The following is a 12,984-nucleotide window of genomic DNA, read 5'->3' as shown; positions in this document are numbered from 1 at the left end:
ATTGCAAAAAAACAAAGCTCCAAAAATTGATGAAATAAAAATTGAAATGATTCAGCATTGCTGGAGGTGCTCACTTGTCTCCACCAAAAAATTTGGAAGACAGCTAATTGACCAACTGATTGGAAGAGATTTTTATTTGTGTCATTCCAAAGAAAGGTGAGCAAACCGAATGTGGAGACCACCAAACTATATCATATTGTTTGTGTATCATTTTGCATGCGTCTGCATGCATTTTGCATGCATAATCAATATCCTATTCCATGCATAATCACATGCAAATACAATTTTGCCGAAGATAATTTAAAAATGGCTTTAGCAATACATTGATGTGTAGCTGCCAGAAATTCAAGTTGACATCAGAAAAAGACATGGAATGAGGGATATCATTACTGTTCTCAGGTGGATCATGACTAACAGTAGAGAATAACTGAAAGGTGTTTACTTGTTCTGTATTGACTATGCAAAAACAATCAACTGTGTGGATCATAACAAACCATGGCTAACATTCACAAGAATGGGTATTCCAGAACTCTTAATTGTGCTCATGAGGGACCTAGACATAGACCAATAGGCAGTTGTTGGATCAGAACAAGGGGACTCGTAATGGTTTAAAATCAGGACAATTGTGTGCTAGGGTTGTATACTTTCACCATATATATTCGATCTGTATGATTAGCAAATAATTTAAATAATAGTAAACTATATGATATGAAGAAGAATGTGGCATTAGGATTGGAGGAAGATTCATTAACAATGTACGATATGCAGATGACACTACCTTGCTTGTTGGAAGCAAAGAAAAGTAGATCAAGGACTATAGCTATCAGTATGGATTGCACCTCAATGTAAATAAAATGAAAATCCTTACTAGTGGACCAATAAACAGCATCTGGATAAATGGAGAAAAGATTGAAGCTGTCAAAGACTGGGAACTATTTTTTCCCATTGTGTATGGGGTCGCTATGAGTGGAAACCACACTGATGCAATCTAACAACAACAATGTATAAGATGATGTCATCTGCAAAGAAAGATAGCTCTATTTCTTCCTTTTTTGACTTGGATACCTTTTCTTTCTCTGTCTTGCCTTATTTCTCTTGCTCTGGTAGCGTAGTGATTACGAATTGGGCTGCGAACCGCAAGGTCAGCAGTTGGAAACTACCAGCTGCTCCGCGGGAGAAACATGAGGCGTTCTGCTCCCATAAAGATTTACAGCCTCGGAAACCCTGTTCAGGGTCATTATGGGTCGGAACCGACTCAACAGCACTTAACAACACCAACAGTACAACTTCAGTATGTTATATAAGATTAGTGATAATGGGCATCCTTATCTTGTTAACATTTGTAAGTCGTTTCTTAATTGAGTATAATGAAGCCTTTTTTCATTGATTATAATGTTGGCTGTAGGATTTACATATGTGTCCCTAATTATATTTATAATTTTACATTAGTTTACTGAGAGTTTTTATCAGGAAAGGGATTTGAATTTTATCAAATGCCTTTTCGGTATCAATTAATATAATCATGTTTCTTTTCCTTTGTCTTATTTATGACATGTTGTTGTTGTTAAGTGCTGTCGAGTCGATTCCGATCCATAGTGAGCCAGTATAGGGTTTCCAAGGAACAGCTGGTGAGCTTGAATCACCGACATTGAAGTTCAAACGAGTTTGCAGACTGACGCATTAGCCCACAACGTCACACCAGGACTCCTATTTATGACATAGGTTACATAGTTACATTAATTAATTTTCTAATATTGAAACACCCTTGTAATCTTGGTATAAATCCCACTTGATAATCGTGTGTGATTTTTTTTTTTTTTTTTTTTGGACATGTTGCTGAAGACCACTGGATAGAACTTTATTGAATAATTTTGCATCTATGTCTAAAAGGCATATCGGTCTGCAATGTTTTTAGTTTTTTTTTATACGTGTGGTGGCATTGCCTGGCTTAAATATCAGGGTTGTGCTGGGATCCTGGAGAGAGTTTAGTGTTGTTCCTTTTTCTTTGTTTCTGAAGAGATTGAGTAGGACTTGTGTCAACTCTTCTCTGAATGTTTGGTAGAACTCTCTAGTGTAGCCATCTGGTCAGCAGTAATTCAAACTACAAATCCACAGGAGCCATTGACCAGGAACACTTCAAAGGAAGACCCAGCCTTATGCTACTTTACATTCATATAATGAGTTGTATTACCCATATTTCATCCAGCCTATCCAGTAATTACAATTATAGAAATGCTAATTATCAATCACCCATTTTTCACTCAGTACAAATGTATTTTTGTTTAAAATGCAACCATTCCAATGCACTTAACTTGAATCTGTTCCGGATGCATTAATTGATGGAAAACAGAATTAGGCTAACTTTATTTCTGGGTTTAATGTGCTTTCCAGACTTGTTAGGTTTAGCTGTAAAAAATCTTACTCCCTATAATGTGACATGTTTAAAAATGTTTGCTGTACTTATAGAAGAAAGCTTCTGACTGTGAGTAATCTGAAATAAGCAAAGGAAGAGACTTCAAGTTGGGGAGATGTTGAATATACAGGAAAGAGCTCTATTTAGAGCACTACTTTAGTTAGCCTGAGTATAGAAACAAGAGAAAATAAAATCAGCAGGCACAATGTTGTGGTTAGTTGCCATTGAGTCGGTACCAACTCATAGCAACCTTATGTACAACACTGCCTGGTCCTGGGCCAACCTCACAATCATTGCTACGTCTGAGCTCATCACTGATGCCACTGTGCCAATCCATCTCGTTGGGGATCTTCCTCTCCTTTGACTCTCCACTATGCGAATATGATATCTTTCTCCAGTGACTGGTCCCTCCTGATAACATGTCTGAATTATGAGAGATGGAGTTTGCTCATCCTGGTTTCCAACGAGCAGACTGATTGTACCTCCTCCAACACAGATTGGTTTGTTCTTCCATGCAGGCACAATAGGTGTTGTTGTTGTTGTTGTTAAGTACTGTGGAGTCAGTTCTGACTCATAGTGACCTTGCACAGGGTTTCTGAGGCTGCAAATCTTTACAGGAGCTGAAGGTCTCATCTTTCTCCCGTGGAATGGCTGGTAGTTTCAAACTGCCGACCTTGAAGTTAGTAGCCCGATTTGTAACCACTACACTACCAGAGTAGCTATGTTGAAATTTAAAGTTTTTGTTCAGATATTTTGCATCTCATTGGGTCTCTCATGTAGAATCCCTGCTGATTCAGTGGCTAAACAGAAAGTTTGGATCCACCAGTCACTCTGGAAGAAATATGTTGCTATCTCATTTGGTGAAGATTTACAACCCAGGAAACCCTATGGACAGTTCTACTGTGTCTTATAGGGAAGCTATGAGTTGGAACCCACCTCAGGAAAACATATTTTTGTTGTTGATGTTTTCATCTTAGGACCAGTCATTTATGAGTTTCTGGGTAGCTAAAAGAGGTAAGTACTTAGATACTAACTAAAGGTTTGCAAATCAAACTCACCCAGAAGCACCTTGAAAGAAAAATTTACTTTTGAAAGACTATAACCTTAAAAACACTTTGGAGTACAGCTCTTCTCTGTAACACATGAGGTTACATGAGTCAAAATCGACTCAACAGAAATAGGTTTTTAGTTTTGGAGGCCCAGTGGCTAGTAATCACACCTGTTATTAGGCATATTTCAATCTCTCTCTTTGTAAACTATGTTCATGCAGATGTTATGTATCTAATGATGGAAAGCCTTACAAAGAGGAACAGTGGTTTTCTTCATGTCAAATGTAATAACCTCAAACCAGGTAAGTTAGCCCTGCAGCCTGGAATCCTATTTGTTTGCATTAAGTTGACATGTCTCATTTATCTTTCACCAGTAATATTAGACTGTATTTCCATTCTGATGATGTCGAAATGGAAAATCTTCAGTATAAAATCACAGGGGAACCTCCACAAGATCACTTTTACATGCCTTCTCTCTCTTTATTTTTTTTTCCTTCTGTGATTTTGGACGGCTGTACTTTTCTTCTGTTAAAATGATTAGTGCTTTAAGTGAATGAGATCACTTACTGAAATAAAAAGTTCAGCCAAGCCTTATTCTCATACTGTGATCTCATATAGGCTTGGCCTCAAGAGAAACTCTCTGTGAGATTTTGCAAAATTGTTCATCCAATTGTTGTATGCAGTCTCTGTTCAGAGAGGAAACATGGTTGACAAAATTTAGTATAAAGGGTCCTTGGATGCCAAAAACAATATAAATACATGTGTGCCTTAATATAGCTTGTTATCTTACAAAAATAATCCCCCTCTGTTGTACAAGTTAAACCCTTGGTGGATGAAACACCTGAATAGTTATGTAATCTTCACCCTCTGCATAATAAGAGACTCAAAATGCTGAGCTCTGTATGTGGCCCTGTGCCTGAAAAATGGTCAAAGGGCCCTTTAGAGATGCTGAGATTTCCTCTAAGCTTCACATGGTTTCAGAGCTTTTCAATTGCTATTCTTAAGACACAGATATCTTTTGATTTTCTGTCACTGAAGTGGACTTCCAAAAGAACAAACGAATTTGTGTTGGAAGAAGTATAGCCAGAGTGCTCCTTGGAAGACAGGATGGCCAGACTTTGCCTCTATATTTCGGATATATCATTAGAGGGACCAGTCCCTGGAGATGAATATCAAGACTGGTAAAGTGGAGGGTAGTAGATGAAGAGGAAGACTCCCAATGTGATGGATTGGCACAGTGGCAGCAGCAATGGGTTCAGGAGTAGCAGCGATTGTAAGGTTGACCCAGGACTGGGCAGTGTTTTGTTCTATTGTGCATAAGGTCGCTATGAGTTGGTATGGACTTAATGACACACAACAACAAACGTGTGGTGGCACTGTGGGATAAAGCACTGGACTGAAAAATTGGTTTGTACTACAAGGTCAGCAATTCAAATTCACCATCTGCTCCTTGGAAACCCTATATTGGATGGCTATAAGTCTGAATCTACCAGATGGCACTAAACAACAACAATTCGTTAGGAGTCCTGGTGTGGTGCTGCAGGATGAACTAGACCACAAGGGCAGTTTGAATCGCAAGACTGGTGGTTCAAACTCACCAGTCACTCCTTGGAAACCCTATAGAGGGTTATTAGGAGTTGGAACCAACTGGATGGTGCTTAACAGCAACAAGAACAAATACTCACTACTAAAGAAGGCAGTCACTGAGCATTACTTAGATTCTATGTAGTTCCAAAATGATCATGAAAATGTGAACAAAGTGAATTAATTAATGTTGAATGTCAGTGGGGCTAATCTAGAAACCTGCAAAGAGATGCTTCCCACGCCAATGACTTCTCTCTGAGTCCGTCTCTTCTTTATCAGAGTCCTTTTCCTCTCTCCCTACGTCCTCTCTCTTCTCACATCCTACTTTCTTGCTCAACCAAATCCTCCAAGTTTTTCAACTCTGAAAAACTACATTCAATTTGCCTACAAATCATTGATTTTTTTAAAAATCAGGTAAAAGTTATATAAGTGAAACATGTTGTTGTTGTTGTTGTTAAGTGCCGTCGAGTCGGTTCCGACCCATAGCGACCCTGTACAGGGTTTCCGAGGGTGTAAATCTTTACGGGAGTAGAAAGCCTCATCTTTCTCCCACGATACCAATATTAAATATAAAATTTGATACATTTTGGTAAATGAACACATGTTGTAACCACCTTCTTAATCAAGACAGACCATTTCCAATACTTAAGTCAATTTCCCAGTGTTTCCTTGTAGCCAACTCCACACTCAATAGGCAACCATTGTTTTGATATCTATTGTCACTGATTAGTTTTACCTTTTTTTGAATGCTTAACAAAATCCACACATATAGTATATATTCATATTAACTTTCTGTTGGTGAGCACTTGGGTTGTTTCTAGTTCTGGCTTTATAAATCAAGCTGAAAAGAACAATCTTGTTCAAATCATTTGGGAGTGCATTTTTATTTCTTTGCTGAAAATAGTTAGGAATAAAATTGACAGGAATATTTAATTTTATAAAGAACTTACAGAGTTTCTAAAAATGATTGTACCATTTTGTACATCCATCAAAATGGATGAGCTGTCCAGTTATTCCCGATCCTAACCAGTATTTTATTTTTTTCAAATTTTTAATTATGCTCTTCTAGAGGGAGTCTAGTGTGGTGCTGTAGAATAAGCGCTGGACTGCTAACCACAAGGTCACAGTTCAAACCCACCTGCTGCTCCTTGGAAATCGTACAATGGGTCGTTATAAGTCAGAACTGACTCAAGGGCACTTAACAACAACAGTGAGAGAAGAGCTTTTAATAAGTTTTTTTCCCCTCTCTATTCAAACCCTTTTAATTATTGTTCCCAATCATTACTGCCCTGACTTTCCCCTGTGCTCCAGAAACATACAGGCTAAGGATTGAGTGTCTCATTGTTGATTTAAATCTAGGCTAAGAACACAAACCAGGAGGAATACTGAAGGACAATCACGTCCCGGGATGTAAGGTGCTATGATTCAATGGGGCATAAAGTGTGTCCCCAGGTTGAGAAAGCCATAAATCTCTGAGAAAAGAACGTAATAATGGAGATAGGTTGATACCTGTTGCTGTTGTTAAGTGCCGTCGAGTCAGTTTTGACCCATAGCGACCCTGTATAGCATTGACAAGGAGTAGTTGGTGAGCTTGAACTGCCAACCTTGTGGTTCAAAAACGATTTTGCAGTCTAGTTCATTAACCCTGGTAACTAGAGGAGTGTCAGAATTCTGATTGTATGGCAGAGGGCAAGGCAGTTTTTCAGAAAAGGATTCTCACTGTCTTCCAGATCTGTCAATAGAATATATATTGATTCCTCTTCATCTCTGATATTGGTTACAGTGGCTGGTGGTCGGACTTTTGTCTGGTAACAACAGAGGGTGTAACATGTTTTCTATGGTACAGTGAGTTGTTTAATATGGGGTTCTCCTGGCTACCATCTTTGTGACGCCTACAAAATGATTGGGTATGACAGTGCAAATAAATTACTTGTGATTCACTAAAGGGTTGGAACAGCTTGCTACTAGTATAAATAAGGTGTGATGGCTCAGATTGTATGTTATTTGGCTGGGCCATGGCTGTCAGTGGCTTGACAGTTATACTATTATGTAATTTGCCAGTTAAGTACTGCTGTAGTCATCTTCTATTTTGTGGTCTGATGTAATTGTCCTCCATTTTTGTGAAGTGCTTGTATTCCCATGGTTATGGTCCCATTTGGAAGTAAGTTGTTTGTTATGTTAATTAGTGAGGATTAGGGTAGGATGTCACTACCTTACTAGAGAATGTGACTGAAATCATCCTTACTGAAGTTACCACCCTTCACAATCTCGCATTAACTTCCTCATTAAGAAGAGTTTCCTTGAGAAGATGGTCTGCAACCATTATACATAAACACTCTGGAAGTGTTCTGTCCTTTGCTCTGAATCTTATATCTGGCTTAACCTTTGACCCCCAATTCTTGGAATTTGAGCCAGCAGTCAATTTTCTGACCTTATTCACTAGCTTCCTCAGCCTTGTAAGCCAGCAATCTGCCATCTGACCTGATATCATAGTGAATTAAGCATTGAACTGAGGTTTAAAGGTTAGTAGTTAAAACCTAGCAACCACTCTAAGTGAGAAAGATGAGGTTGCCTGCTTCTGTAAAGATCTACAGTGTTGAATACCCTAATGATAGTTCTACTCTCCCCTACAGGATTATGAAGGTTTACAGTCTTGGAAAACTGAAGAAATAGTTTTACTCTATCCTACAGGCTGCCATGAGTCAGAATTAACTAGATACCAAACATATGAGTCAAGGGAAGCCTCCAGCCTGACATCTGAACCAAGGATTTGGGATTTTCCTGCTTCCAAATTCATGGGCCATTTCCATAATGATTTGTGAGTTTTGTGAGAAGGGAAGAAATCCAACAAGGAAAGGAACATAGTTGATCTAAACACTTATGAGGTGATATATCACTTTGGGAAATCAAACATTTGGGACATCTTTAACCTCCTCCTCTTAACAACCAGTTTTGTGCTGATCCTTCTAAACGTAATTATTTGTGTAGTATCACATTCTGGTTTTAATTCCCCTGATCATTAATATTATTGAGCATCTTGTCATGTGTTCATTGGTTATGCATAGCCTTCCTCTTGAAGTGTCCATCCTAGTCTTGGGCTCCTTTTCAAGGCGGTGGTTGTGGTGCTTGCCTTTTTATTAATTTGTTGAAGTATTGTATATTTTTATGTAATTGTGAATATATACATTTCAAATATTTGCTTTCATTTTGTGATGACTTAATTTTTTATAATGTCTTCTGTTGAACAGAACTTTTATTTTTCTTTCAGTTTAATATTTCTATGTTTTATTTTATGTTTAGGGAGTTTTATATCCTCCATAAGAAAACTTTGCTTACTAAAAAGCTGTTAAGATATTTTTCTAAATTTTCTTCTATATTTTGGATAATTTCAGCTTTTAAATTTCTATGATATGCTGCAAATTACCACCGCTTATCTCTCAGTTTGTTGTACTGTGGTGGCTTGTGTGTTACTATAATGCTGGAAGCTATGCCATTGATATTTTAAATACCAGCTGGGTCCTCCATGATGGACAGGTTTCAGCAGGGCTTCCAGAATATGCAGATTAGCAAGACTGCTTCTGAATGGTTAGTCATGGAAAACCTTATAAATAGCAGTGCAATTTTGTCTGATGCTGTGCCCGAATATGAAAGCATGGTGAATAGTAACAGAACATAGTCAGATATAGTATGGTCAGAAGATGAGCCCCTGGGAAAGAGCTGCCTAGTAGAAAGAGAGTTAACTATAATGACATAAATGGAGTAAGGAATTTACTTTGCTCAGATCTACCATCAACACCTCACCAGGTGGAATGCACAGCCCTGAAAGTGTTCACTCATCTGTGCCAAGAAATTTGGAAGACAGCTCCCTGTCTAACTGACTTAAAGAACTCCATATTTGTCCCCATTTCAAAGAGGGGTCACCCAGTGAAATGCAGAAATCATCGAACAATATCCTTAATATCACCTGCAAGTAAAACTTTGCTAATTTAATTAAAAAGTGGTCGCAGCAATACATTGACCAGAAACTCAAGACAGATTAAGAAGAAGACATGGAACTAGGGTTATTATTGCTGATGTCAGATGGATATTGGCTGAAATCAGGGGATATCAGAAAGATGTTTACTTGTTCTTTGTTGACTACACAAAAGCTCTTTACTATGCGGACCATGACAAATTTGTATAACATTGTGAACAATAGGTATTCCAGAACATTTTATTGAGCTCATGAGTAACCTGTTCACAGACCTAAAGGCAGTTGTTAGAACAGAACAAGGGGATACTTAATGGTTTAAAATTAGGAACAGTGTAGGCCAAGGTTGTATTATTTTACCATACTTATTCAATCTGTACTCTGAGCAAATAATCCTAGAAGCTGGATTATATGAAGAAGAACATGGCATTAAGATTGAAGGAAGACTCATTAACAACCTGTGATCTGCAGATGATGCAACCTTGCTTGCTGGAAATAAAGAGGATTTAAATTACTTACTGATGAAAATCAAAGACTACAACATTCTATATGGGTTGCACATCAATGTCAAGAAAACAAAGATTCTCACAACCATTTCAATAAATAACAATGATAATTGGAGAAAAAGTTGACTTTGTCAAAGACTTCCTTTGCTTGGACCTACCATCAACACTAATGAAAGCAGCAGTCATGAAATCAAATGATGAATTAATTGCATTAGACTGCACAAGACCTCTTTAAAATGTTCAAGAGTAAAGATATCATTATGAGGACTAAGGCGTGTTTGATTCAAACAATGGCACTTTCAATTCCCTCATATGCATGTGAAAGTTGGATAGAATAAGGAAGACCAGAGAAGCATCAACACATTTGAATTATGGTGTCGGAGAAGAACATTAAAAGTCCTATGAACTGCAAAAAGAACAAAAAGTCTGTTTCAGAAGTACAGCCAGAATATTCCTTAGAAGCCAGGATGATGAGACTTCATCTCTCATGCTTTTAACATGATATTAGGTAGACCTCTCCTTGGAGAAGGACATCACGGTAAGTGGAAGGTCAGTAAAAAAGAGAAAGACCCCCAGAAGACGGAATGATAGTGGAAGCCGCATTGAACTTAAGAGTAACAATTGTGAGCGTGGGAAGGACCATGCTGTATTTCATTCTGTTGTGTATAGGTTCTCTACGAGCCTGAATACAACAACTACAATTACAACCTCAAAGTAACATTTTTTTTGTGTTATGAAGGTTTCAGATTTATTTGTAAAGAGTAGGTTTATTTGACTTGTAAAATAATGTGCTTAACCCTACATTTTTCCATTGACTTGACTGTATTTAATTAGAAATCCATTGACATATACTTTGTTGTTGTGTCAATTAAAGTGCTGTTGAGTTGGTTCTGACCCATAGCAACCCTGCATAGGGTTTTTGAGGAGCGGCTGGTAAGCTTGAACCACTGACCTTGAGGTTCAACCTGACTTTGCAGTCCAACACATTAACCCATAGCACCACACCATATACTATGGGGCTTCAAACATTTTGCTAAAAAATGTTCTTGTCTTGTTATTCCATGTTCCACCAATTTTTAAAGAACCTTCTTACCGCAGGGTCTTTTATTGAATTCTCTTGGAGTGGTTGAGTGATGCAAATGGTCAAAAAGTTTGGTGGTTCATATTTCCACAGGTGCATCAGAAAAGATTTCCTACAAAATCAAAGCCATCGATAATCCTATGGAGCACCGTTCTATTCTGACACAAAGTCTCCATTAATTGTAATCTCTCAATAGAAAAGGACTTGGTTGGGGTTTTGAGTTACTGCATTCTTTAGTCTATCCTTAACCCATCCCCAAGTTTGCTGTAACTGTACCTTGATAGTAAGTCATGAAAGCAAACAGTATAAGCTCTTTTATATTAATCTTCAAATTTGCTTTTGCTATTCCAGATCTGAGACTTATTCACATAAATTTTATAATCAGATTTTTCCATTGAAAAAGACAAGATTTTATTTGAATTGCAATGTATTTATAGATCGATTTGGGTAGAAGTCATACATTAAAAAGGGGGGGGGGCAGAAAATGATTTCTGATAATAGCTACAAAGTAAAGTCTTTATTTTTTGAGCCAGACTGTCTCTTTCACACTAGCTAATGCTACATTATTGTATGAAGGCAATATGTAAATGAATGTATGTAGCTGTGATCTAATAAAACATATTTTTTTAAAAACCATAATAGTGAATGAGTTCTACCTAACCCACCAGCTATATATAGTTTAAACCACATTAAATGATTACAATTTCTAATATATTAACATGGTCTTTGTTGCAGTTGCTTTTAGGTGCCATCAAGTTTGCTCCAACTTATAGTGACCTATACACAGCAGGATGAAACAGTGCCCTGACCTGCAGCATCCTCACAATTATTGCCACAGTGGAGCCCATTGTTTCTGCCCCTCTGTCAATACATCTCATTGGGAGTCTTCCTTTTTGTCACTGACCCTTTCTATTTTACCAAGCATAATGTACGTAGACAAAGCTACACTTCTCCCAAGACAGATTTGTTTGGTCCTCTGATGGTCCATGGGACTTTTAATATTCTTCTCCAACACCATAATTCAAATGATTTGGTGTCGGAGAAGAACATTAAAAGTACTATGATTTGAATTATGGTGTTGGTGAAGAATATTAAAATATTCTTATATATTGACAATATTGTCTAACTTTTGCAATCATATATTGTTGTTGTTAAGTGCCATCGAGTCAGTTCTGACCAATAGCGAACCTGTACAGTTTCCGAGGCTATAAATCTTTACGGGAGCAGAAAGCCTCATCTTTCTTCTGTTGAACGGCTGGTAGTTTCAAACTGCTGACCTTAAGGTTCACAGCCCGATTCGTAACCACTACGCTACCAGAGCTCCTTTCAGGCAATTGAAAATACCAAGACTTGGGTAAAGCAAACTTTAATCTTCAAACCTCAGACTGATAACTTTTTTTTGAACACTTTGTAGTCTAATGCTTAATGCATCATTAGTTGGTTTCTTGACTGCTGTTTCCCTGAGTGTTAATTGCAAATATTTTTATTTAACTATCCTAGTGAGGCACTGTGAGCTAATGTGCTGGACTGCAAAGTTGCTTTGACCCACAAGGTCAGCTCCTTGGAAACCCTATACAGGGTTGCTTATAGGTCGGAACCAACTTGATGGCAGGTAACAACAACAACAACAACAATTCTTCTATTACTTGTGGCTTTAATTTGTAATTTCCTGTTTAGAGGTCTTATGCATCTTTTGTTTACTTTTTTTGGATTATTTTCCTCCCCTAATGTTGAGGCTTTCTGCTCCCATAAAGATTTACAGCCTTGGAAACCCTGTGCAGAGTCACTATGAGTCAGAACCGACTCCATGGTACTTAACAACAACAACAACAGTGTTGTTGTGGAGTCCTGGTGTGGCACTGTGGGTTAATGTGCCAGAATGCAAAGCCATTTGAACTGCAAGGTCAGCAGTTCAAGCTCACCAGTTGCTCCTCAGAAACCCTATACAGTGTCATTATGGGTCGGAATCGACTCGATGGCACTTAACAACAACAACAACCACAGTGTTGTAAATAAATTCTCTGTCTTGCTCTGGATTCTACCTTTGGCTCTTGAAACAGCAGCCAATTGTCTGATCTGATTTTCATTTTCCAATTGTTGACTAGGATATAAAAATACAATTGACTTCATATTAATCTTATATCCTGAGAATTTGCTGTATAAAATCATGTGTTTAGCAATTGTTTTAAAGATCTCGTCTGATAGTCTATGTAAGTAATTACACTTTTGTGTAAATGAAGATGATTTTACATTTTTTTCCCCCTAATCTTTATACTACTTATCGCTTCCATTTTTCCATTGTGCTGGCAATGTGGAAAAATATTTTTATGATCATTTTCTTTTTCTTTAACCTACTTCCTGGAGTAAAGAATTTATGATCA

Source organism: Chrysochloris asiatica, unplaced genomic scaffold (assembly GCF_000296735.1).
Source record: "Chrysochloris asiatica unplaced genomic scaffold, ChrAsi1.0 scaffold00040, whole genome shotgun sequence".
NCBI lineage: Eukaryota > Metazoa > Chordata > Mammalia > Afrosoricida > Chrysochloridae > Chrysochloris > Chrysochloris asiatica.
Note: the sequence above shows the minus strand (reverse complement) of the source record.